The following is a 5814-nucleotide window of genomic DNA, read 5'->3' as shown; positions in this document are numbered from 1 at the left end:
GATTTAAAGGTACAAAGTGAATGAAGTGTGCCCAGGCCCAGAGCTACTTTGCTGGGCATGACTGTGTTTGACCTCTTGGGCCTGGAAGTCTGGTGGTAGTAGTAGTATGATTTAAAGGCACAAAGTGATTGAAGTGTGCCCAGGCCCAGAGCTACTTTGCTGGGCATGACTGTGTTTGACCTCTTGGGCCTGGAAGTCTGGTAGTAGTAGTATGATTTAAAGGTACAAAGTGAATGAAGTGTGCCCAGGCCCAGAGCTACTTTGCTGGGCATGACTGTGTTTGACCTCTTGGGCCTGGAAGTCTATTTCTAGGCTTATATAAAGGGTCAAACATCTTGAAGTGTGCCCAGGCCCAGAGCTACTTTGCTGTGCATGACTGTGGTTGACCTCTTGGCCCTGGAAGTCTGGTGGTAGTAGTAGTATGATTTAAAGGCACAAAGTGAATGAAGTGTGCCCAGGCCCAGAGCTACTTTGCTGGGCATGAATGTGTTTGAACTCTTGGGCCTGGAAGTCTGGTAGTAGTAGTATGATTTAAAGGCACAAAGTGATTGAAGTGTGCCCAGGCCCAGAGCTACTTTGCTGGGCATGACTGTGTTTGACCTCTTGGGCCTGGAAGTCTGGTGGTAGTAGTAGTATGATTTAAAGGCACAAAGTGATTGAAGTGTGCCCAGGCCCAGAGCTACTTTGCTGGGCATGAATGTGTTTGAACTCTTGGGCCTGGAAGTCTATTTCTAGGCTTATATAAAGGGTCAAACTTCTTGAAGTGTGCCCAGGCCCAGAGCTACTTTGCTGGGCATGACTGTGTTTGACCTCTTGGGCCTGGAAGTCTGGTAGTAGTAGTAGTAGTAGTAGTAGTAGTAGTAGTAGTAGTAGTAGTAGTAGTATGATTTAAAGGTACAAAGTGAATGAAGTGTGCCCAGGCCCACAGCTACTTTGCTGGGCATGACTGTGTTTGACCTCTTGGGCCTGAAAGTCTATTTCTAGGCTTATATAAAGGGTCAAACTTCTTGAAGTGTGCCCAGGCCCAGATCTACTTTGCTGGGCATGACTGTGTTTGACCTCTTGGGCCTGGAAGTCTGGTAGTAGTAGTAGTAGTAGTAGTAGTAGTAGTAGTATGATTTAAAGGTACAAAGTGAATGAAGTGTGCCCAGGCCCAGAGCTACTTTGCTGGGCATGACTGTGTTTGACCTCTTGGGCCTGGAAGTCTATTTCTAGGCTTATATAAAGGGTCAAACTTCTTGAAGTGTGCCCAGGCCCAGAGCTACTTTGCTGTGTATGACTGTGTGACCTCTTGGCCCTGGAATTCTGGTGGTAGTAGTAGTATGATTTAAAGGCACAAAGTGAATGAAGTGTGCCCAGGCCCAGAGCTACTTTGCTGGGCATGACTGTGTTTGACCTCTTGGGCCTGGAAGTCTGGTAGTAGTAGTAGTAGTAGTAGTAGTAGTAGTAGTATGATTTAAAGGTACAAAGTGAATGAAGTGTGCCCAGGCCCAGAGCTACTTTGCTGGGCATGACTGTGTTTGACCTCTTGGGCCTGGAAGTCTATTTCTAGGCTTATATAAAGGGTCAAACATCTTGAAGTGTGCCCAGGCCCAGAGCTACTTTGCTGGGCATGAATGTGTTTGAACTCTTGGGCCTGGAAGTCTGGTAGTAGTAGTATGATTTAAAGGCACAAAGTGATTGAAGTGTGCCCAGGCCCAGAGCTACTTTGCTGGGCATGACTGTGTTTGACCTCTTGGGCCTGGAAGTCTGGTGGTAGTAGTAGTATGATTTAAAGGCACAAAGTGATTGAAGTGTGCCCAGGCCCAGAGCTACTTTGCTGGGCATGAATGTGTTTGAACTCTTGGGCCTGGAAGTCTATTTCTAGGCTTATATAAAGGGTCAAACATCTTGAAGTGTGCCCAGGCCCAGAGCTACTTTGCTGTGCATGACTGTGGTTGACCTCTTGGCCCTGGAAGTCTGGTGGTAGTAGTAGTATGATTTAAAGGCACAAAGTGAATGAAGTGTGCCCAGGCCCAGAGCTACTTTGCTGGGCATGAATGTGTTTGAACTCTTGGGCCTGGAAGTCTGGTAGTAGTAGTATGATTTAAAGGCACAAAGTGATTGAAGTGTGCCCAGGCCCAGAGCTACTTTGCTGGGCATGACTGTGTTTGACCTCTTGGGCCTGGAAGTCTGGTGGTAGTAGTAGTATGATTTAAAGGCACAAAGTGATTGAAGTGTGCCCAGGCCCAGAGCTACTTTGCTGGGCATGAATGTGTTTGAACTCTTGGGCCTGGAAGTCTATTTCTAGGCTTATATAAAGGGTCAAACTTCTTGAAGTGTGCCCAGGCCCAGAGCTACTTTGCTGGGCATGACTGTGTTTGACCTCTTGGGCCTGGAAGTCTGGTAGTAGTAGTAGTAGTAGTAGTAGTAGTAGTAGTAGTAGTAGTAGTAGTAGTATGATTTAAAGGTACAAAGTGAATGAAGTGTGCCCAGGCCCACAGCTACTTTGCTGGGCATGACTGTGTTTGACCTCTTGGGCCTGAAAGTCTATTTCTAGGCTTATATAAAGGGTCAAACTTCTTGAAGTGTGCCCAGGCCCAGAGCTACTTTGCTGGGCATGACTGTGTTTGACCTCTGGGGCCTGGAAGTCTGGTAGTAGTAGTATGATTTAAAGACACAAAGTGATTGAAGTGTGCCCAGGCCCAGAGCTACTTTGCTGGGCATGAATGTGTTTGAACTCTTGGGCCTGGAAGTCTGGTAGTAGTAGTATGATTTAAAGGTACAAAGTGAATGAAGTGTGCCCAGGCCCAGAGCTACTTTGCTGTGCATGACTGTGTTTGACCTCTTGGCTCTGGAAGTCTATTTCTAGGCTTATATAAAGGGTCAAACTTCTTGAAGTGTGCCCAGGCCCAGAGCTACTTTGCTGGGCATGACTGTGTTTGACCTCTGGGGCCTGGAAGTCTGGTAGTAGTAGTATGATTTAAAGGCACAAAGTGATTGAAGTGTGCCCAGGCCCAGAGCTACTTTGCTGGGTATGATTCTGTGACCTCTTGGGTCTGGAAATGTGGTACTTTGAATGATTAAAAGAGTGAAACGGTCTGAAGTGTGCGCAGGTGTAAAGCAACCTTGCTAGGCATGAAGGTGTGACCTCCAGGGCCTGGAAGTCTGGTGGTAGTAGTAGTATGATTTAAAGGCACAAAGTGATTGAAGTGTGCCCAGGCCCAGAGCTACTTTGCTGGGCATGAATGTGTTTGACCTCTTGGGCCTGGAAGTCTGGTGGTAGTAGTAGTATGATTTAAAGGTACAAAGTGAATGAAGTGTGCCCAGGCCCAGAGCTACTTTGCTGTGCATGACTGTGTTTGAACTCTTGGGCCTGGAAGTCTATTTCTAGGCTTATATAAAGGGTCAAACATCTTGAAGTGTGCCCAGGCCCAGAGCTACTTTGCTGTGCATGACTGTGGTTGACCTCTTGGCCCTGGAAGTCTGGTGGTAGTAGTAGTATGATTTAAAGGCACAAAGTGAATGAAGTGTGCCCAGGCCCAGAGCTACTTTGCTGGGCATGAATGTGTTTGAACTCTTGGGCCTGGAAGTCTGGTAGTAGTAGTAGTAGTAGTAGTAGTAGTAGTAGTAGTAGTATGATTTAAAGGCACAAAGTGCTTGAAGTGTGCCCAGGCCCAGAGCTACTTTGCTGTGCATGACTGTGTTTGACCTCTTGGCTCTGGAAGTCTATTTCTAGGCTTATATAAAGGGTCAAACTTCTTGAAGTGTGCCCAGGCCCAGAGCTACTTTGCTGTGTATGACTGTGTGACCTCTTGGCCCTGGAATTCTGGTGGTAGTAGTAGTATGATTTAAAGGCACAAAGTGAATGAAGTGTGCCCAGGCCCAGAGCTACTTTGCTGGGCATGACTGTGTTTGACCTCTTGGGCCTGGAAGTCTGGTAGTAGTAGTATGATTTAAAGGCACAAAGTGATTGAAGTGTGCCCAGGCCCAGAGCTACTTTGCTGGGCATGAATGTGTTTGAACTCTTGGGCCTGGAAGTCTATTTCTAGGCTTATATAAAGGGACAAACTTCTTGAAGTGTGCCCAGGCCCAGAGCTACTTTGCTGTGTATGACTGTGTGACCTCTTGGCCCTGGAATTCTGGTGGTAGTAGTAGTAGTAGTAGTATGATTTAAAGGTACAAAGTGAATGAAGTGTGCCCAGGCCCAGAGCTACTTTGCTGGGCATGACTGTGTTTGACCTCTTGGGCCTGGAAGTCTGGTAGTAGTAGTAGTAGTAGTATGATTTAAAGGCACAAAGTGATTGAAGTGTGCCCAGGCCCAGAGCTACTTTGCTGGGCATGAATGTGTTTGAACTCTTGGGCCTGGAAGTCTGGTAGTAGTAGTATGATTTAAAGGTACAAAGTGAATGAAGTGTGCCCAGGCCCAGAGCTACTTTGCTGTGCATGACTGTGTTTGAACTCTTGGGCCTGGAAGTCTATTTCTAGGCTTATATAAAGGGTCAAACATCTTGAAGTGTGCCCAGGCCCAGAGCTACTTTGCTGTGCATGACTGTGGTTGACCTCTTGGCCCTGGAAGTCTGGTGGTAGTAGTAGTATGATTTAAAGGCACAAAGTGAATGAAGTGTGCCCAGGCCCAGAGCTACTTTGCTGGGCATGAATGTGTTTGAACTCTTGGGCCTGGAAGTCTGGTAGTAGTAGTATGATTTAAAGGCACAAAGTGAATGAAGTGTGCCCAGGCCCAGAGCTACTTTGCTGTGCATGACTGTGTTTGACCTCTTGGCTCTGGAAGTCTATTTCTAGGCTTATATAAAGGGTCAAACTTCTTGAAGTGTGCCCAGGCCCAGAGCTACTTTGCTGTGTATGACTGTGTGACCTCTTGGCCCTGGAATTCTGGTGGTAGTAGTAGTAGTATGATTTAAAGGCACAAAGTGAATGAAGTGTGCCCAGGCCCAGAGCTACTTTGCTGGGCATGACTGTGTTTGACCTCTTGGGCCTGGAAGTCTGGTAGTAGTAGTATGATTTAAAGGCACAAAGTGATTGAAGTGTGCCCAGGCCCAGAGCTACTTTGCTGGGCATGAATGTGTTTGAACTCTTGGGCCTGGAAGTCTATTTCTAGGCTTATATAAAGGGACAAACTTCTTGAAGTGTGCCCAGGCCCAGAGCTACTTTGCTGTGTATGACTGTGTGACCTCTTGGCCCTGGAATTCTGGTGGTAGTAGTAGTAGTAGTAGTATGATTTAAAGGTACAAAGTGAATGAAGTGTGCCCAGGCCCAGAGCTACTTTGCTGGGCATGACTGTGTTTGACCTCTTGGGCCTGGAAGTCTGGTAGTAGTAGTAGTAGTAGTAGTAGTAGTAGTAGTAGTAGTATGATTTAAAGGTACAAAGTGAATGAAGTGTGCCCAGGCCCAGAGCTACTTTGCTGGGCATGACTGTGTTTGACCTCTTGGGCCTGGAAGTCTATTTCTAGGCTTATATAAAGGGTCAAACTTCTTGAAGTGTGCCCAGGCCCAGAGCTACTTTGCTGTGTATGACTGTGTGACCTCTTGGCCCTGGAATTCTGGTGGTAGTAGTAGTATGATTTAAAGGCACAAAGTGAATGAAGTGTGCCCAGGCCCAGAGCTACTTTGCTGGGCATGACTGTGTTTGACCTCTTGGGCCTGGAAGTCTGGTAGTAGTAGTATGATTTAAAGGCACAAAGTGATTGAAGTGTGCCCAGGCCCAGAGCTACTTTGCTGGGCATGAATGTGTTTGACCTCTTGGGCCTGGAAGTCTATTTCTAGGCTTATATAAAGGGTCAAACTTCTTGAAGTGTGCCCAGGCCCAGAGCTACT

This window comes from Electrophorus electricus, unplaced genomic scaffold (assembly GCF_041902795.1).
Source record: "Electrophorus electricus isolate QZ-2024a unplaced genomic scaffold, ASM4190279v1 Scaffold159, whole genome shotgun sequence".
Taxonomy (NCBI): Eukaryota; Metazoa; Chordata; class Actinopteri; order Gymnotiformes; family Gymnotidae; genus Electrophorus; species Electrophorus electricus.
Note: the sequence above shows the minus strand (reverse complement) of the source record.